The sequence below is a fragment of the Pleurodeles waltl genome, chromosome 10 (assembly GCF_031143425.1).
Source record: "Pleurodeles waltl isolate 20211129_DDA chromosome 10, aPleWal1.hap1.20221129, whole genome shotgun sequence".
In the NCBI taxonomy this organism is placed as follows: domain Eukaryota; kingdom Metazoa; phylum Chordata; class Amphibia; order Caudata; family Salamandridae; genus Pleurodeles; species Pleurodeles waltl.
In genome coordinates this window covers 323,713,135-323,735,314 of record NC_090449.1, presented here as the reverse complement: position 1 = coordinate 323,735,314, position 22,180 = coordinate 323,713,135, and the positions used below count along the sequence as shown (strand labels likewise).

Below are 22,180 nucleotides of genomic sequence, written 5' to 3'. Positions count from 1 at the left end.
GTCTTGCGCAAAGTTGGACAGCTGGACGGTGGGACTGCCAGAGTCACTTAAGTCCACCACCCATGTTGCTGGATCCATGCCTGTCATCTGGAGAGGGAGCCCAAGCCACAGGTCGTCACTGCAAAGAGTGCCTGCTGAAGCAGGGAAGTGACTCCGTCACTCCATGGGAGGTTCCTCCGGTTCTTCTGGTGCAGGCTGAAGACAGGCAGTCCTCGGAGGATGCACGACCTGGAAACTGTTGTAGTTGCTAGCAGGAGCTGAAGTTACAAGGTTGCAGAAGTCGTCTGTGCTTCTTTGTTGAAGTTTTGTAGAGTTCCTGGAGCAGACAGCGGTTGATCTGTGGTAGATGATGAAGTGGAGGATGAGGATTCCCGCTGGAGTCTTGCAATCCAAATCTGAAGAAACACCCAGAGGAGAGACCGTAAATATCCCTGAGAGGGGGACTGGTCACCTAGCTAGGTAAGCACCTATCAGGAGGGGTCTCAGACGTCACCTGCTGGTACTGGCCACTCAGATGCTCCCAGAATGCCCCATCCCCTTGGAATCCAAGATGGCAAAACCCAGGGATACTTTGGAGGAGCTCTGGGCACCACCCCTGGGGTGGTGATGGACAGGGGAGTGGTCACTCCGCTTTCCTTTGTCCAGTTTTGCACCAGAGCAGGGACTGGTGGTCCCTGTACCGGTGTAGACTGGATTATGCAAGGAGGGCACCATCTGTGCCCTTCAAACCATTTCCAGAGGCTCTGGGAGGATACCCCTCCCATGCCTGTAACACCTATTTCCAAAGGGAGAGGGTGTAACACCCCTCTCCTAAAGGAAATGAACTGTTCTGCCTTCCTGGGATTGAGCTGCTCATGCCCCAGGACGACAGAAGCTGGTCTGTGAGGTGGCAGCAGCTGCGGCTGCAGTGAAAACCTCAGAAGACTGGTATGGCAGTACAGGGGGACCATGGCGGAGCCCCCAGTGTGCATAGGATTGTACAACCAATACTGGAATAAGTATTGGGGTACAATTCCCAGTTGTTACACACCTTACATGGCCATATTCGGAGTTACCATTGTGAAGCTACATATAGATACTGACCTATATGTAGTGCACGCGTATAATGGTGTGCCGCACTCACAAAGTCAGGGAAAATAGGCCTGGATCACGTGGGGGCACCTCTGCTAGTGCACAGGTGCCCTCACACACAGGTACTATGCACTTAGCCTTCAGGGTCTGAAGGTTAGACATATAGGTGACGTATAAGTGACCTGGTGCAGTGAAAATGCCTGTCAAATAGTGTTCACACTATTTCACTCAGGCTGCAATGGCAGTTCTGGAGAAGTGTTTGAATGAGCTCCATATGGGTGGCAAAAGAAGTGCTGCAGCACATAAGGATCTTCTGGACCCCCAATGCCCTGGGCCCTAGGTAACATACTACGGACTTATAAGGGGGTCCAGTTTACACATTTGGAGTGGAATACTGTGTTACCAGTATGCAAGTACAAATTTGGAATCAGAGAGAGCATAAGCACTGGAGTTCTGGTTAGCAGGACTCCAGTGACACAGTTAATCATACTGACAAAAACAGTGAAACTGACAAGTAGGCCACAACCTAGGAGCACTGGGGCCCCGACTAGCAGGATCCCAGTGACACAGTAAAAACACACTGACAAACAGGCCAAATATGGGGGTAACCATGCTAGAAAGAGGCTACTTTCTCACAGCTCAATTTGTGACCCCAGCAGAAACGAAATATGTATGGGCATATTTCTTTAGGATATTAAGATTTGGGTTGCTACTTTTATGATGTCTCCTGAAGAAACATTAGTGGACTAAACGAGGAAAGCCAGCTTATCAAGGCCCTATATTTACAATTATTTAAAACACCATTGGCATTACATGATAACAACAAGACATTATAAGCCATTTAAAAATCGTATGATAATTCATGCAAGCACTTCCCTTCAACTGTGTACGCTAAGTAATTACAATGATTCTCAACTTAGACCTGCTTATTTTTACTGACTGTGCAACCCACCCCCCACCGTGAACCCACCTCCCCCCAAGACCTCAATGACTTACAAACCTCAAGAACCAGAAGGAGGTGCAACCATCCTCATCACCTACTTACCACTTGCATATGGTGCCATGTTCCTGCACCTGGCCTTGCTCGTGCCCTCCCTGAAAGAGAGAAGATGCCCCCTCCGCTCTTACCCCTTGATTTACTTGACTATCTGGGTATCTAGACCTTTATAAACTAGTAGGAAAACTAAATCTGCATCTTAGACCAGAACTCCTGAGGTTCTTCGACATTTGAGAACAGAGGAGCCTGGCCCTGCACTAACACCTTCAATTTAGATTTTTGTACTAAAAATTACTGAGCCCCCAGAGTTTTGAAAACGCTTGCAGGTTTTAGAAGAAACTCTCTGCGGCGGCGGACCACAGAAGCAGGCATATCTGAAAAAATATGAAACTGGACATTTTCAGAAGTGGAAAAACTGTTTTTATTGTTTGCTTTAGTCAATATAGGTTCTTAGATGCGGTAGTCTGCAAAGTTCACTAGAACAGTTGGAGGATATTTAAGACTGGGTGGGTGTTGAGCTGGAACACAGTGGGCCCACATAACAGACAGGTCTCCTGAAGCCTCAAGCACATTCTGACATTCACTTCCCACCGGCATGCAAATATGTACGTCTTGCATATTTTTCCAGTTCCTCAGTTTTCTTCTCAAGACGACTATTTTTCCCCCAATACTAGGCATCCCTAGTGGATGGCAACTTGTCCACAAGGTCTGTAATCCTGGGTTCTGCCTCCTGTACTTTAGCTGGTAGTAGTGTCTTAATCTCCTCAATTTTAGATAGTCTATTATGGAAAGCTGCAATCTCTTGCGCCTGTGATAATGTTAGCTCCTGTATTTCGCTCAGTATAGTGTCTAGCAGGGACTTGCTAGATTGAGAATGGGTATCCCCCTGTGACTAATTCATTTCAGATTTGGAGGCCAGATTGTTCATGGTTAGATAAATTTACCTCCGTGACCCTCTTGCATGAGTCGACTGACTCTAAGCTCATGGGAGGTTCTGAAGCTGGACCAGAATCCGTCACTAAAGAAGCCTGCTAAAAGGGAAGACAAAGACGTTTTCTCAATCACTGATCCAGATAATGACACTAAATCTTGCACAGCATCATCAATTGGAGATCTAGACTAACAGTCTTACTGAGAGAGGTTTTCGGTTGTTTCACAAAGAGTATATTCTTTAGGCCTTATTTTATTAATTACAGCCACTATTGTGGGCCCTCCTTGTTTCCCATTACAAATATCCACTGGTACTTTCCCATAGAGGATTTCTGAGGAGTTTATGAAAAGTAAGCTCCACAGACACCCTGACACCCTCCGCTACAGCTTCCTTCTTGCCCCCTTGACTGGGTACTTGACTGGCTGGCATTCATCAGTGCTACAGTTAGAGAGTCCATCCTCAATATTTGACTGCAATCTGCATGAGCTACCACCAACCTAGCCTGAATGGTGCGCCTTTTTGATCTCTAGGAGTGTGGGGTAGTAACACTGGAAGTGGCTAAATCCTTTAGTTTTCGCTCTCCATTACCATTATAAATACTTTATTCGGTTGTCTATGACCATCAAAGTGCAAATTACATACATTACATTTGAAAACAATTACAACAAAATAAGCTAAAAACCTATTTTAAAATACAGTGTTCCTCCTTAGGGGAAAAGGGATTTCACTTATACACCTTCTTGATTGTCTCAGACTTAGACTTACCCCTATACCTTATCAAAACACAATTTACCCAGTTACCAAGAACTCGCAAAAAGTGCACTGAGTAGTGCTGGAAAAGTCAACAAATACAAATAAATCGGATAACATTTCTACTTAAATATGAATCATTTAATATTAAAAATGTATGACGTCCACAGCAAAATGTCAGTAAAAATCTGCTGACTGAGAATACAATTGCCTCAGTTGTGTCATATTTTTAAATTCTTAAGGCTTGCAAATAGTGTGTTATCCCAAGGTGCAGGAATATTGGACGAATCCATCTACTAAGCAACTCACTGTACTCTAGGCATGAAAATAGGACGTGGGCTTCAGTCTTGTTTGCTGAACCGCATGCATGGCACAGGCTCAAGGTGATACCCCTGTGCCGCCTACTGGTAAGGGAGCATAAAGGGAGTGTGCCAATCCTAAATTTAATATACAAACTTTTGCCAAGGGCAGGATAGACCTTGTCAAAAAATGGTTCCAAAGCATGGATACAACTTTATCTCCAAGAACCTGTGCGTCATAGGATCGTGGGTATCTGGCAAGACGCATTGCTCATTTATGTACTCCCAATAACGATTTTTTAGTACCAGAATATCAGATTTTCGGAAGCAGTCAGGCTCATCCCAAAACTTATCCACCTTGAATCTGCTAAACGAGTTGCACACTGACTTCATCCAGGGCATGCGGTTAATATTAGCTGGGATAATCAAATCCCTTAGAGTCCCTGTAATGGCTCAGTTCATTGGTGGTCCGTAGACGAACCCAGTAGGCCATTGGCCTTAGAGCTGCCAAATTCGCTATTCTGCGTAGATTTAGGTCTAGGAAAAGAGGGGTGTCAAAGGAATTCTTAAGAGTTTCCTAATAAATTTATTTACTGCCGTAGTTAGCCAGTCCGTATTTCTATGTCCCTACAGTTCAGCACCAAATAGGGCAGCTCCTTGTGCCTTAGCTTGATAGACTGCTAGGGAAGGAGAAACAGGGCGTAAAGTGGTAGTGGAATGGACCCTTATGATAGCGTTAGAGCTTTGCTGTGTTGCTGTCGCATTCTATAGCGGATCATGTGCGTCCACCATTTGTTGCTTTTGTTATTCTCGCTGTCCCCCAAACCACCACCACCACCACCACCACCACCACTCCACTCATTTAAGTTTCACGGTTCCCAATCAGTTACTGGACAGGCTACTTAAAAGGCACTGTTACCCTCTTTTTCACGCTATTTTCCCTGGAAAGAATGCCAAGATTAAAAGACAGACTCCTTGAAATCCAGCAGTTCTCTGAGGCAATGAGTGGCTACCTGCATTGACACCTCGCATCCAGTATACACTCACCTCTGTGCCTGGGGACTGATTGCTCTGTAGTTCTCGCACTGGATGGCAAAAAGACTTCCGTCTGGCCGATCAAACCAGCCCAACAGCTCCGTCTAGAGTTGGGAAATGGATAACACACGCACTTGTCACACTCCAGAACTGGCATCATGAAAAACACATTTATATATACATGCTACTTATGACATACCGGCATGCATGGAACAGACAATGTTTTAAGTGTGGATATATTGGCCGCTTTATTACTGTGGACAAACATGCAACTGCACGCGATGAGCATGAGACTCCATCACTGCCCATGGAATTCGTACTTATGACAATTAAACATTCATCTTAAACAATTAACAACTTATAAATTCCAACTTTTACAATCTGCAGTGACTGCTGGGCATTTGAGTCCTAGCCTCGGTTTGTCATGTCTCTTTTTGCTCTTCTGTTTCAGGCAGTCCCATATTTCGCTTTTTTGGAGGGGGCTCACGCCAATAGTTTGTTTTACCACGTTGTTGCAGGGGGTAGCTTCAAGTTCTTTGGATTGGGCCCAACTCGCTACTTGGCGTGTGCCTATGCCCTGCCATCTGATCTGGCGGGTCTGGGCAGCGAGTGCCGTGTTCCGGTGACTCCCCTTGGTTGGCCACCTTACACCCTGCCGTAAGGCGTCCCCAGGTGTGTGGCTTTTGTTCACACACCCCCTTACTAGGTGTGTTTCCGATCAATTATTTGGTAAAACCTCGTTCACTTTCCGCCACGCTGCCAGAGAAGAGCAGCAGTGTCCAGGTCACGAACTGACCCCTTGGGACGAACGCGCACCTTAAATGCTCCCCCCTTGCCCTTTTGGTTTGGTTTGTGGCGCCGCCATTGGGGGGTTGAACGACATCAAACCCCCCATTGGTTGTTCCTTGTTTTTTCGCACCTTTCACCCCCGTTGCCACAGACAACAAAAAAGGGGGGTGGGGGAGCGCGCTGCCCCCAGGTTGGCGCGCACACTACCCCAAACCGGTTTGACCGGTCCCTTCCGGGTCAAGGGGGCCGTTACGGCACCGGCCCTTTATGCCCCCTACGGGGGCGGCCTCTCAACTTCCCTTTTCTGCCAAGTAACCAGTGCCGTCGGATTCTCACGGCCAGAAGAATAAGTTACTTACCTTCGGTAACGCTTTTTCTGGTGGATACAGTAACTACCTGTGGATTCCTCACCTAAAGAATTCTCCCCTCGTGCCAGCCTTCGACGGAAATTTCTTCTAGCTCTGCACGTCGACGATGACATCACAATCGCCCGACTCCACGCGACGCCACATGACGTCATCCAGGCAATAAGAAGCCCTCGTTGACGTGCAGACGTCAGTTTTCACCATTTTTTACGTGCCATAGAGGCGAACAGGTTAACCTAAAGAGCACACATTCATCCAGAATAGATGAAAATAAAACATTTAATATAAAACTCAATATAAATCACAGTTATGAATACTCAATTCGAGATAGAAATAAATATATATATGTATAATTCCAGTCCAAAATGTATTTTTCACCATCTTAATTTGCAAAGGAAAAGTATATACAATGAATACAACTATATGCATGAAGAAGCTATTACATATATACAAGATCAAGGATGCGCACCCAAAGAGATCTTGGTTTGACCAGTCAGGCAACGGGGAGGTGGGTGGGAACGTGAGGAATCCACAGGTAGTTACTGTATCCACCAGAAAAAGCGTTACCGAAGGTAAGTAACTTATTCTTCTGATGGATACACCTACCTGTGGATTCCTCACCTAAAGAATAGAGTCCCAAAGCAGTATAACCTCCGGAGGTGGGTGCTCGAATGGTCAAACCAAGAAATCTTGCAGCACAGAGCGAGCAAAATGGCCATCCCTCCTGAACTCAGAGTCCAAACAGTAATGCTTGGCAAACGTATGGAGGGATGCCCAGGTCGCTGCCCTGCAGATGTCAGCCACAGGAACACCTCTAGCCAAAGCCGATGAAGCCGCTTTGGCCCTGGTGGAATGGGTACGAAGCCCCACAGGTGGATCTCTCTTCGCCAAAGAATAGCAGATCTTAATACACAGAATGACCCACCTGGATAGCGTTCTCTTGTGGACTACTCTACCTTTCCTCTTCCCCACGTATCCAATGAAGAGCTGTTCATCCTGTCTGAACTCTTTCGTCCTGGCGACGTAGAAGCTCAGTGCTCTTCGCGGATCCAGCCGGTGGAGCCTCTCTTCCTCCTTGGATGGGTGAGGTGGAGGGTAAAAGAAAGAGAGCGTAATTGACTGCCCCAGGTGAAAGGGTGTAACAACCTTCGGTAGGAAAGCCGCCTTGGTCCTCAACACCACTTTGTCCTTGAAGAAGGAAAGGAATGGGGATTCTACAGTTAGAGCCTGAAGCTCACTAACCCTTCTGGCAGATGTTATTGCCACCAGGAAAACAGTTTTAAATACTAGGAACCGTAAAGAACAGGAGTGCATGGGTTCAAACGGGGCCCCCATAAGAAAAGTTAAAACTAAGTTAAGGTCCCACTGAGGCATAACGAATGGCGTGGGCGGATACTTATTAGTGAGTCCCTTTAGAAACTTTAAAACAATTGGTGACCTAAAGAAGGATGGTTGATCAGGATGGCACAGAAAAGCAGATAGCGCAGACAGATAACCCTTAACAGTGGCAACTGAAAAACCTTTCGGTGCTAAATAGATTGCAAATGACAAAATGTCAGATAAACCAGCTTTTAAAGGATCTAAACTATTCTCTCCACACCAGCTTGTAAACTTAGCCCAACGATTTGCATAGATTGACTTGGTGGAGTGTCGTCTGGCCGATAGAATAACTTCCACCACATCTGGATGGAGAGAAAAGGAACTCCGATTGCCCCGTTCAATCTCCAGGCATGAAGATGCAGCCTCTGGAGGTGGGGGTGTAGCATCTGCCCCTGCGACTGCGAGAGGAGGTCCACCCTGTAAGCGAGACGGAGCGGAGGGCACTGTGAGAGTTGGAGTAGGTCCGAATACCACACCCTTCTCGGCCAATCCGGAGCTATTAAGATGACTTGAGCTCGGTCTTGGCAGATTTTCCTGAGAACTCAAGGAATCAAGGGTATGGGGGGGAAACGCGTAAAGCAACTGACCCTTCCAGGACATCTGAAACGCGTCCCCCAGAGCTCCTTGCGCCGGATACTGGAGGCTGCAAAACAGCGGGCACTGCGCATTCTCTTGAGTTGCAAACAGTTCTATTTGTGGATAACCCCACATCTGGAAGATATACAGAACTAGATCTGGATGAAGACGCCACTCGTGGTCGACCGAGCTGCGTCGACTGAGAATGTCTGCACGCACATTCATGACTCCGGCCAAATGATGTGCAATCAAGCAGATCTTGTGGTCCTGAAGCCAGGACCAGAGTCGAAGAGCTTCTCTGCAAAGAAGATACTACCCCACTCCTCCCTGTTTGTTTATATACCACATCGCGGTCGTGTTGTCCGTTAGAACCTGGACTGACTGACCGCGAATGGAAGGGAGGAAGGCCTTGAGAGCCAGCCGTACTGCCCGCAATTCTAACAGATTGATGTGTAATTTCTTTTCTACTGGAGACCAAAGGCCTTTGATCTCCAGGTCCCCCAGACGAGCTCCCCACCCTAGAGTGGAAGCATCCGTTACCACTGAGGCCACTGGTGGGGGTAGCGAGAACGGCCTTCCTTGAGACAGGTTGTCGACCGCTGCCCACCATTGAAGATCCACTGCAGTGTCTCTGGAGATCTTTATCGAGTCCTCGAGATCCCCTTTGTGCTGAAACCACTGCCTGCGAATGCACCACTGGAGAGCCCTCATGTGCCAGCGTGCATGAGTGACCAACAGTATGCAAGAAGCAAATAGACCGAGCAGACAAAGGACTTTGAGGATTGGAACCACCGCTCCATTTCGAAACATCGGAACCAAAGCCTGTATGTCCTGAACCCGCTGTGGTGGAGGAAAGGCCCAATTCAATGTCGTGTCCAATACTGCCCCTATGAACAGGAGGCGTTGAGAGGGCTCCAGGTGAGATTTGGGTACATTGACTGAAAACCCCAGGTCGTACAACAATTGAGTCGTCGACTGGAGATGGCACCGCACGAGCCCTGGAGTATGCGTCTTGCAAATCGACCGACACCATCCAGTCTCCTTCGTTCAACGCCAAAAGAACCTGTGAGAGGGTCAGAATTTTGAACTTTTCCTGTTTGAGGAACCAATTCAAAATCCTCAAGTCTAAAATCGGTCTCAGACGACCATCCTTTTTGGGAATCAGAAAGTATCTTGAATAGCACCCTTGATCCCTCTCTTGCTCGGGAACCAACTCTATTGCACCTTTTTGTAATAGGGATAATACCTCCTGCTGTAACAGGAGAAGATGGTCTTCCGAACAGAAGGAAGGGCGGGGAGGGAGGGTGGGAGGAAATTCCCGAAAAGGAAGAGCGTATCCCTTCTTCACAATGTCGATGACCCAGGAGTCTGATGTTATGACCTCCCACATTGGAAGAAAAAGGGTAAGTCTCCCCCCTACTGGAGACGAATGGACAGGGAATGGTGGAGGACTACGGCTGCTTTCCTTGCTGCACCCCTCCCGAGGAAGAGGAAGAGGCAGAGTGCTGCAAGGTGGCTCCTCTCGTACGGACTCTGCCCCTGCCCCTGAAGGATCTGTAAGGCAGGGTAGAAGCAGTTTGCTGTGGTCCTTGCAGTCTTCCTTGAAAGGAACCACAACCAAATCCTTTAAATCTCCGAAAGCCTCTAAAGGCGGATGAGGCCGATGACTGGAGTCCCAAGGATCTAGCTGTCGCTCTGCTCTCTTTAAAGCGTTCTAAGGCAGAGTCAGCCTTAGAACCGAAGAGCTTTTCCCCATCAAACGGGAGATCAAGGAGCGTAGCCTGCACGTCCGTCGAGAAGCCAGATGATCTAAGCCAAGACTGCCTTCTAGAGACTATGGTCGTGCCCATAGCCCTAGCCACCGAGTCCGAAGTGTCCAAACCAGACTGGATCACTTGCGTCGCACCCGCTTGAGCATCCGAAAAGAGTTGCAGCATCTCCTGTGACACATTAGGATGGCCCTTTGCCTCTTCCATAAGGGCATGTATGTAACGTTCCAGTATACATGTGACGTTAGAAGATTTCAGGGCCATACTGCACGATGAAAATATGTCTTTTTAGCAGTATGGTCCATCTTTTTCGACTCTCTATCAGCAGGAACCCCAGGAAACTAGCCAGGAGAGGATCTGGAGGAACATGAAGCTTGGACCACAAGGCTCTCCGGAGTTGGTTGCCTGGAGAGAAACACCGGATCCCCAGGCGCCGTCCTGTAACGCCGAGCCACCGCTCTGTTGACTGCAGCGGTGGATACAGGCTTCATCCAAATATCCTTTATAGGGTCCAGCAGAGACTCATTAAATGGAAGAAGAGGCTCAGCAGAAGCAGATGTTGGATGGAGGACCTCAGTCAATAAATTTCTCTTAACCTCCGCAGTGGGAAGAGCAATACCCAAAAAGTCCGCAGCTTTACGAATGACCTTATGGAACGTAGCTGCCTCCTCTGTGATCTCTCCAGGAGAAGCTAGATCCCACTCCGGGGTAGTGTCAAGGCCACTAGCTGAGTCTAGACCCTGGAAATCACCTGAGGGCTCAACAACTTCTCCTTCCTCCAGGTGTTGCCTCGCATACTCCTCTTCTTCCAAGAGACGGTGGGCCAGACGCCTTGATCTAAGTCTGAACTCCAAGCCTGGAGTCGACAAGGCGTCAGCCGACACCGAAGACCTCCGTCGGCGCCGAGGCTCGGATTCATCCGAAGCCGGTGGCTCCGGCTCCACAGCGATCTTGGACGTCGATGGGATCTGAGGCGAATCCACCGGCACCGTAACAGGTGCAGCCATCCTGGCCGACGTCGTAGGCATCGGCGCCGCTTCAGACACAGTAGACATAAACGGGGTGAACGGCGCCGACTTGAAAGACGCCGGAACACCCAAATCGTAGGCCAAAGGACCAGACGGACCTGCGTGACTTCCACCCGGCGCCATGGAAGCAAAGATGTTAAACATAGCGTTCAAAAACGCTGCAGGATCCGATCCCGGTGTCGGGAAAGCCGGGTACTGTTGTTGCTGCGCCGGCAAAGCTGCCGAAGAGGGTCCGGGTAACTCCTGGCCAGGAGAACCTTCAGGCCTCTGGAGAGGCTCGACCTCAAAGACCGACCCGGGTGACGTCGGGGTCGTCGGAGGAGGAGGAGGGGTGACGGTCGGGCTTATCTCCCACGTCGGACGACGCCGAGTAGACGGAGAAGCCGATCTAGACCTGGACCGTCCCTTTGCTCGATCGGCGCCGAGATCCATGACGGCGCCGAGAGCCACTATGATGGTGGCGAGACCTCGAGGATCTCGACGAAGACTCCCTCCTATGACGCCTCTCTTTCTTCTTCTTGGACCGAGCCAAGAATAACTTCGCCTCTCTTTCTTTGAGCGCCTTAGGGTTCATGCGCTGGTACGAACCGCACGCCTCGACCTCATGATCTGAACTAAGGCACCAGAGGCAGTTATCGTGGGGGTTGGTAACCGACATCCGACCCCCGCATTGGTTACAAGGTTTAAAGCCGGATTTTCTAGGCTGCGACATCGTAACCGTCAGTTGTTAACAGTAGCTCCCTGTGAGCTTCGAAGAAACAACCGTTATTCGGGCACGGAAAAAAGGGAACGGACATCTGCACATCGACGAGGGCTTCTTATTGCCTGGATGACGTCATGTGGCGTTGCGTGGAGTCGGGCGATTGTGACGTCATCGTCGACGTGCAGAGCTAGAAGAAATTTCTAAAGAAGGCTGGCACGAGGGGAGAATTCTTTAGGTGAGGAATCCACAGGTAGGTGTATCCATCAGAAATCTTGCTGCTCAGCACGCTACTCCACTACACGCCGCTGACAGCTGCAGATCGCATCAGAAGTGGAAGCATGCAGAACTGGTGGGTGGGGGGAGCCTACGAGCAAGCTAACAGCAGATCATCCGGGCTACAGCTGCTGCCGTCCAAATTCCCATTACAAGGGTAGGCATTAGCCAAAATCTTCATACTGTGTCTCTGTGAATTCGAGCAAATGACCAGGCTCAAAAGTGCAGTGCAAACTTAAACAATCACATGGCATAACACTAAGTAGGAAAAAGACACAAGAATTTGGAGAAAAACTAATGTTTTGGCACCCTCCTATTCCCCCCACCAACTCCTCCCCCCCCACACACATACGTAATTGGAGGAGGAATACCAGAGTATCGAGAGAAAAAGCTGAGCTGCAAGTGAAACAGAATTAATAATAATGATCAACACACACAATATGTAGGCAGTGTCTCAGGCTATATTAAAATAAAAAATCGGCAATCTAAGCCAACTAAGTGCATCAACCGATCATAAGTACAAGAGAGACTCAAGAATATCAGTCTTAAATGTTGAATATTTGTTGGTACTTGGTTGTCGAAAATATCTAACTTCAGAACGTAAAATGTTCCAGATTCATAACTCTTCAAGTACAGCACACCACTGCAGTATTATATAGTCCAAAACATACTGTTAAGATTATCCACCAAGTTCGATTTCATTATATTTATTCCAAATCGAGGTACATTTATTTTTATAAAGAAGCATCCAATAGCCATTAAAATATTTTTTTGTCCCTGCCAATACATTATCCGTTCCAAAGACGTATAGTCTCTAGGAACTTCCTCAGGACATCAATCCTGTGACTATCACCCCTCTAGAGTATATCAGATCTTACTGGTGGGGGCCTACTCACACAAGTGAGGCATCATTTTTTATCTGGAGACTGGGGGAATACAGAGTGGAAGAAAGTTTGTGCCTTCCAGCAGATTCCCGAATTTCCCATCACAGAAATATGAGGAAAATTTGTTTTTTTAGTCAAAGTTTGATATTTTCAAAGGATTCTGGGTAAAGAAAACCTGGTGAGGGCCTTGCAAGTCATCCCACCCTGGATACCGCTAGGTGTCTACTTTTCAAAAAATAAATTTGCTAGGATTCCCTATGTGCTGGATGAGCTAGGGTTCAACATCTACAGCAACCCACATAAGAAAAAAAAACATTTTTATCAGAAGACTTGTGGGACCACAGAATAGTACTAAACTTGTTATTACCAATTGGATTTCTCTGCATTTATGCCTTTCAAACGTCAGCCTGTGCGTAAGAAAGACATTTTGAAAATTACCCTCGAATCTAGCGGACATAATTTTGTACTGCTTTTGTAAATCGGCCATTGTGTGAAAAAGTTACAAAAGAAAACCCTTTCAAAAGTGGCTGATTTTTTCCTACTCATTTTCAATATCTCTTTATTTCAACAGTTATTTTCCTTGGTAAAACCTTGGGAGATCTACACGAAGGGCCCCTTGCTGAATTCAGAATTTTGTCTCCTTTTCAGAAATCCATAGCTTTCCTGATTCATCCATGGGTTTAATACATGTTTCCTCCACAAACTGGAAGTAAGTTGAGAGCATAAATAATATGAAAAATTGAATAACTCTTTGTAAAATGTCAAAACTGTGGTACTTTTTTGTTTTTTTTTAATTCAGCTCTGCAAGTTCCATTAAACTGGGAAAATGGTGACTAACACAACAAACCGTTTGTTGATGTCATTTTTAGGAAACAAAATGCAGATCATTATCTAGGACACTTTTTTCTATTTTTCTAAAAAAGAACTCACAATTTGGTATATTTTGCATATTTTCCTGGCCCCCTTCAAGGGAATCCACAAGCTCTGGGTACCTTAAGAATACCTAGGATGTTGGAAAATAGGACGCAAATTTAGTGTGGATACCTTATGTTGGGGAAAAGGCTGTGGAGCCCTAAACATGAACTACCCCAAATCGCCAAAAAAGGGCTCAGCACTGAAGGAGAAAAGGGCCAGCAGTTAAGGGGTTAAATATTTGAAGGAGGAAGTTGTGCAGCAAGGTCAATCTGTCACTGATTTACAGCCATTGATAGTATTAACTTGGGCTGACTGAGCAGTTAAAGCTGCTGATAGGCTCCTGATGCACCATCTGCTCTTGAGATTCTCAGCACTCTGCTCCTCTCCTAAACCTCACCTGCTCATCCATAGAACCCTACCACATCTGACCAACCCTTTCTATTTCCTTCCTTACCTCAGTCTCACCTCCTATTACTTAGCTGTCATATCTCACCCACACCTAACCTCAACCTCGCTCCTAAATTCTTGTTTCATTTTCCCTCTGCTCTTTTCACCCTTAGCCTCTCTGCACCCTTCTCACACTCACCCCACCCTACATTCATTCTTAGCTCATCTCACCTCATCACTCTTTCCTAATTCTTCCCTCAATATTGTATTGGGTAGTGTTTGATTGTAAATGTATAAATTCATAGTGTGAAATTAAAAATACAAGGAATACAAGTTATGATTCCTGATATTACACATGGTTCCAGTTTTTATGTATGTTACTGTATAATGCTTGTATACCATCTTGCAACAGGCATTGATAGTTCTGTATTAGAAAATGTCCTATAATGAAAGAGGTCAAGTAAGAGAAATTTTATTTTTGAAGGGGGGGTGATCAAACTCAAATCAATCTGCAGCAACATAATTAGTAGAGGATCAACTGATGGAGACTTGCATATCCCTAACGAACGAGTTACTTACCTTCGGTAACGACTTTTATGGTGGATACATTAGCTACCTGTGGATTCCTCACCTCATGAATACTCCCATGGCGCCAGCATTCGACGGAAATCTTCTTACTAGTCTCTGCACGTCGACGAGGACGTCACTGTCGCCCACGCGACGCCGTCTGACGTCATACAGGCAATAAGAGGTCCTCGACGACGTGCGGACGTCAGTACCAATCATTTTTTACGTGCATGAGAACAACCAGGCAATGCAATGAAAGAGCAAGGCAACATCCATTATATTGTAAAAATACACCACATTGTATGAATAACTGTAAATCTTTTTATGTACATATATATATATATAAAACTCTCTCTTTTAAAATATATACACACACCAAGTATATACATAAAGATATATACATATATACATATATATATATAAATATATTATATATACATCTATTGCACCCTCAAAGACCAAGAGGAGCGCACTCAAGGATTACTTGGTAAGACCAGAAAGGCAACGGGGAGGCGGGTGGGACCGTGAGGAATCCACAGGTAGCTAATGTATCCACCAGAAAAGTCGTTACCGAAGGTAAGTAACTCGTTCTTCTGATGGATACAACTACCTGTGGATTCCTCACCTCATGAATAGAGTCCCAAAGCAGTACCACGCCCGGCGGTGGGTGCCTAAATGGTCAAACCAAGAAATCCTGCAGCACTGACCGTGCAAAATGGCCGTCCCTTCTAACCTCAGAATCCAAACAGTAATGTTTTGCAAAAGTGTGAAGGGACGACCAAGTTGCGGCCTTGCAGATGTCGACCACAGGAACACCTCTGGCCAAGGCCGAAGTGGCCGACTTAGCTCTGGTGGAATGAGCTCTAATGCCCTCAGGAGGATCCTTCTTTGCCAAAGAGTAACATATTTTAATGCAAAGAACAACCCACCTGGATAGTGTTCTCTTGTGGACTGCCTTTCCTCTCCTCTTGCCCACGTATCCAATAAACAGCTGATCCTCCAGCCTGAAATCCTTTGTTCTATCGATAAAGAAGCTCAACGCTCTCTTTGGGTCCAGACGGTGCAGTCTTTCTTCCTCTTTGGAAGGATGAGGCGGAGGATAGAACGTGGACAAAGTAATTGCCTGAGCCAAATGGAAGGGTGAAACAACCTTCGGGAGGAAAGCAGCCTTGGTCCTCAACACCACCTTATCCCCATAAAAAGTTGTATAAGGGGGTTTTACTGATAAGGCCTGCAACTCACTCACTCTCCTTGCTGATGTTATAGCTATCAGGAAGACTGTTTTTAAAACCAAATACCTCAAGGGGCAAGAATGCATAGGTTCAAAAGGGGACCCCATAAGGAAAGTCAGGACTAAGGACAAATCCCATTGCGGCATAACGAATGGCTTTGGAGGATATTGATTTAGAAGACCTTTCAAGAATCTGATAACAATAGGGGATTTAAATAAAGATGGTTGGTCTGGAAGACATAAGAAGGCTGACAAGGCCGATAAATAACCTTTAATGGTAGCCACTGCACAACCTTTCTGCGCCAGAGATAGAGCAAAAGACAAAACGTCCGATAGATGAGCATGCAAAGGATCAATCTGCCTCTCTCCACACCACGCAACAAATTTAGACCACCTATTAGCGTAGATAGATTTAGTGGAGTGTCGCCTGGCCGCTAATATAACATCCACTACCTCAGGCGGGAGAGAGAAGGAACTCAGGTTGCCCCGTTCAATCTCCAGGCATGTAGGTGCAGGCTCTGGAGGTTGGGGTGTAGAACCTGCCCCTGCGACTGCGAGAGGAGGTCTGCCCTGAAAGGGAGACGGAGCGGCGGGCACATTGAGAGTTGGAGAAGGTCGGAGTACCACACCCTCCTTGGCCAATCCGGAGCTATTAAGATTACTAGAGCCCGGTCTTGGCGAATCTTCCTCAATACTCGAGGAATCAAGGGTATGGGAGGAAACGCGTAAAGCAACTGGCCGCACCAGGTCATTTGAAACGCGTCCCCCAACGCTTCCTGCATCGGATACTGAAGGCTGCAGAACAACGGACAATGCGCGTTCTCTCGAGTGGCGAACAGATCTACCCAAGGAAACCCCCACCTCTGGAAGATTAAACGGACTTGATCTGGATGGAGACGCCACTCGTGGTCTGCCGAGAAGTGGCGACTGAGACTGTCCGCACGCACGTTCAAAACTCCGGCCAGATGGTTTGCTATCAAGCAAATCCGATGGTCCTTTCCCCAGGACATAGTCGAAGAGCTTCTCTGCAGAGAAGGTACGACCCCACTCCTCCCTGCTTGTTTATGTACCACATCGTGGTAGTATTGTCCGTTAGGACCTGTACCGACTGACCACGAAGGGAAGGGAGGAAGGCCTTGAGAGCCAGACGTACAGCCCGTAATTCTAACAGATTGATGTGAAAAATCTGTTCCTCTGGAGACCAAAGACCTTTGATCTCCAGATCCCCCAGATGAGCTCCCCACCCTAGAGTGGAAGCATCCGTTATGACTGTGGCCACTGGTGGCGACTGCTGGAACGGCTTTCCTTGCGAAAGATTGTTGCTTACAATCCACCACTTCAAATCCACAGCAGCATCTCTGGAGATCTTGACAGTACCCTCTAGATCCCCTCTGTGTTGAGACCACTGCCTTCGGAGGCACCACTGAAGAGCCCTCATGTGCCAGCGAGCATGCGTGACCAACAGAATGCAGGAGGCAAAAAGACCGAGCAGACGAAGGACCTTGAGGACTGGAACTACCGCTCCATTTCGAAACATTGGAACCAAATCCTGAATATCTTGAATCCGCTGAGGCGGAGGAAAGGCCCGACCCAATGTTGTATCCAGTACTGCCCCTATGAACAGGAGGCGCTGAGAGGGCTCTAGGTGAGATTTGGGCTCGTTCACCGAAAAACCCAGGTCGAACAACAACTGGGTTGTTGACTGCAGATGACGCAACACAAGCTCCGGGGACTTGGCTTTGATCAACCAGTCGTCCAAGTAAGGGAATACTGCTATCCCCTTCCTTCTGAGCTCTGCCGCAACCACCGACATCACCTTCGTGAAGACTCGAGGTGCTGAAGTAAGACCAAACGGAAGGACCGCAAACTGATAGTGTTGCGATCCCACCACAAACTGGAGATACTTCCTGTGTGACTTGAGTATCGGGATATGAAAGTAAGCATCCTGCAAGTCGACAGACACCATCCAGTCTTCTATGTTCAACGCCAAAAGCACCTGTGCTAGGGTCAGCATCTTGAACTTTTCCTGCTTGAGGAACCAATTCAAGATCCTCAGGTCCAGAATTGGTCTCAAACGACCATCCTTCTTGGGAATCAGGAAATACCTTGAGTAAACTCCTTGACCCCTTTCCTGCTCCGGGACCAACTCCACCGCGCCCTTTAAAAGGAGGACTTCTACCTCCTGTTCTAGCAACAGGAGGTGTTCTTGTGAACAATACAAAGGGCGGGGCGGGATGAGGGGCGGAAACTCCCGAAAAGGAAGGGTGTAGCCTTTTCCCACAACACTGAGAACCCAATTGTCCGACGTAACAGTCTCCCATTTGGTGAGAAAATGCTGTAATCTTCCCCCTACAGGAGAGGCGTGAGTTGGAAATGGTGGAAGCCTAAGGCTGCTTCCCCTGCTGCACCCCGCCAGAGGATGAGGAAGAGGCAGAGTGCTGCTGAGAGGCTCCTCTGGTGCGGACCCTACCTCTCCCCCTAAAAGATCTATAGGGATGGGAAGAGGCAGGTTGCTGATATCTTCCCCGAAAGGAAGAGGAGGAAGAGCCACGCCCAAATCCACGAAACCTCCTGAAAAATCTGGAAGAGGCCGTGGAAGAAGGAGCTTGGAGCCCTAACGACTTAGCCGTGGCCCTGCTTTCCTTAAAACGTTCCAAGGCCGAATCAGCCTTAGCCCCAAACAGTTTGTCCCCATCAAACGGGAGATCCAACAATGTGGACTGTACATCAGCCGAAAAGCCCGAGTTACGGAGCCAGGCCTATCTCCTTGCCACCACAGTTGTGCCCATTGCTCTGGCTACCGAGTCGGTGGTATCCAGTCCCGTCTGGATAATTTGGGTCGCAGCAGCCTGGGCATTTGAGACAAGATCCAAAAGACCCTGGGGAAGCTCTGTAAACGAAGAGGAGATGTCATCCATCAGAGCATGAATATACCTCCCCAGGATACAGGTTGCATTGGTGGCTTTTAACGCCAGACTGCAGGACGAAAAAATCTTCTTCGACTGCGCCTCTAGCTTCTTTGAATCTCTGTCCCCAGGCACCGTCGGAAAAGAACCAGGCGCTGACTTGGACGAACAGGAGGCCTGCACCACCAAGCTCTCCGGCGTAGGGTGCCTGGACAGAAAACCAGGGTCAGTTGGAGCCGCCCGATACCTCCTGGCCGCGGCTCTGTGAACTGCTGGGGAAGATGCCGGCCTCTTCCACACCTCTAAAACCGGATCCAGCAGAGCGTCATTAAAAGGTAACAGAGGCTCCGCCGCGGCTGAGGCCGGATGTAACACCTCTGTCAAAAGGTTTTGTTTCGCCTCCACCACCGGAAAAGGCAGGTCCAAAAAACTAGCTGCCTTCCGTACCACTGCATGAAAGGAAGCAGCCTCCTCTGTATATTCCCCCGGGGACGAAAGGTCCCACTCAGGAGAAGTGTCCAGCCCACTGGCCGACTCCAGTCCACGCAGCCCATCACCCGAGTCCTCTAGCTCTCCTTCCTCTAGGGCTCGTTGGTACTCCTGCTCTTCTAGTACCCGGAGAGCACGTCTCCTTGAATGCAGTCGTTGCTCAATCCGCGGAGTCGACAATGCCTCCGCCGAAGTCGGAGATCGGCGCCGATCTTCCGAAGCCACCGACGCCGCATCCGGCGCCACAGGTAACTTCGGCGCCGACTGAAGAGCAGTTGAAACGGATGGACCCACCGGAGTCACAGGCCGAAATCTCGACGTCGACGGGATGGAAATCCCTGGGGCCAATCCTTCCGAAGCCACCGGAGCGGCCACCGGCGCCGACACTGGCGCCGAGCCCACGTTCCCAAACGGGAGAAAGGGCATAAAGGGTGCCGGCCGAAGAGGCGCAGGATCACCCAAAGAAAAGGCCAAAGGCCCAGCCGGAGCACCCCCTGGAGCCATCTGTTGGAAGATGGCATACATCGCATTCAAGAATGCGGAACTATCGGCTCCAGGGGTGGGAAAAGCCGGATACTGGGGTGCCTGTCTCGGAGGCGACCCCGACGCCGGCCTCGGCGTCTGCGCCGGAGAAAACACTTGAGGCTCCAATACCTCAATCACCGACGCCTGTCCAGGTGAAGTTGGAGACGCCGGAGAAGGCAACGGCGTCGAAGGATGCGGCGTAACCGTGGGGCTGACCTCCCATGTTCTTCGGCGCCGATCCGGAGACCTGGAACGAGCCTCCCTTGAATGACGCCGAGATTCTCTACGGCGCCGGGAGTCTCGATGACGCCGATGTCTTGGAGAAGACTTCTTGTGATGCTTCTCCTTTGACTTGGCCATAAACAGCTTCGCCTCACGTTCTTTAAGAGCCTTTGGATTCATGTGCTGACATGAATCACAAGTCGAGACGTCGTGGTCGGAGCTCAAACACCAAAGGCAATCGGAATGAGGATCCGTCACCGACATCTTGCCTCCACACTCACGACAAGGCTTAAATCCAGACTTTCTCTGCGACATTATTTCCACAGCGAAAGACTACGCAGCAAGATATACACTGTAACCGCAAGAGTAACAGTTGCTCCCTCGAAGATAACCGTTTCGAATGCACGGAAAAAAGGGAACTGACGTCCGCACGTCGTCGAGGACCTCTTATTGCCTGTATGACGTCAGACGGCGTCGCATGGGCGACAGTGACGTCCTCGTCGACGTGCAGAGACTAGTAAGAAGATTTCCGTCGAATGCTGGCGCCATGGGAGTATTCATGAGGTGAGGAATCCACAGGTAGTTGTATCCATCAGAAAGAGCAATGTATAAAACCACTGCCACAAAATAAAGAACATATTTGCAATACAAATTAATTGACGGCCACTGTCTTCCCTTGAATGAACTAAAGATGGAGACACGCCAGGCAAACCCACTTTGTTGTACAAACACAACAAATCAACAAAAGACGATTATTATCTAGTACAAACAATACTCTAATACAATCAATACCCCGTTAAAGGCTTTTTATGAGATGGATGCAATTTATGCAAAGGTGGATTTACAGTAAAAACAAATGTGACTTTACTTCACTGGACTTGAAGTAAAATCAAGTAATCAAAGTAATTTTCAGACAGAACATAAATATCTCAATGCTAATTGTACTGGCCATATAGGTATTTAGTATGAAAAGGTTCTGAAGCCTATATGAAGGATTATGAACTTATGTATTTTAGAGGTAAAAATGTTAAAACAATTGATCACAGAATGGGTCAGAAGCTTTAGTATTACACCACATTGTGAGGCTTGAGCAGCTAGAATATTTGGAAAAAAATAAAATGAAAAGAAAGCTAATAGGATTTTTGGGGAAATTAGTTTAAAATAAGGGAACCACATAGAAAACAGGATGAATTATGGAACTTCTTTCCTGATATGGTTAGGCAAGGAAACTCAAATATGTTTTAAGTAATTTAATCTACTTCTGAAACGTGTGACCAAATGCTTTCCTATACCATACAGGAGTGAAGACAATTTTAATGACTCTATATATTGCAATTAAGTCAAGACTTAATATTAAATATTTAGAAGCAGTATGATTAAACAACTATCAACCTGGCCTCAGATCATTCTCCAGCACAGAGACAGCTACCTTCATATTCTAGGTGATGCCCTCCTTATATCGATGGACATCTTAGCTGCCACTGGCGTGGTCTACCATCCAACCCTTAGCCACACCCTGAAGTCTTAAACAGCATTCATTGGCAACATTATTCAACTGTTCTCCTCCTAGGTTTCCAAAAGTCCAATGTGTTCTCATGGTCACCTCCAGGTCCCAGGTGGCCCCTATCACTTGCGGAGCCCCCAGGGGTTAATACTGTCTTGCGCCATCTTCAGCCTCCACACTGAACCATTTAGGGCTCCACTCACAGATAACTGCATCAAAATTCATCAATATGCTGATGATACACAACTCCACAAAAGTCTCATCTACTCCAGGCATTCAATAGCTCAGACGCTGCCTACTCCTGAGCCAGATCAAGATGTTCAGCATCTACCTACAGTTTAACCACATCAAGATAAAATTCCTGTTATTTGCCAAGAACAGCAAGCAAAAAAATAAAATAATATTAATAGTACAAACTGGGGTCAGTGACCTAGACAGATTCAAATCCCAACTTTTGCAGAATGCCAAGTCACCTGGATTTACAATGAACACCAACTTCATCTTCAAGGAACACATTGCCAAAAAAGTCAAGATGGCCTGGTACCAATTCTCTATTCTAAAGAATGTGAAACAGTTTCTTACAG

The 22,180-nt window shown here is 47.6% G+C and overlaps 1 protein-coding gene across 4 annotated transcripts in view; it reads right to left on the bottom strand.

Moving 5' to 3' along the window:
• TBC1D24 (TBC1 domain family member 24) overlaps positions 1-22,180 on the bottom strand; it is a 556,519-nt gene that overhangs the window by 372,418 nt on the left and 161,921 nt on the right. For all 4 annotated transcript variants that reach the window (XM_069210513.1, XM_069210508.1, XM_069210509.1 and 1 more), the window contains one exon: positions 5,096-5,187. The gene's annotated coding sequence lies outside the window, so the exon portion shown is untranslated. The remainder of the gene's footprint in view (positions 1-5,095; positions 5,188-22,180) is intronic.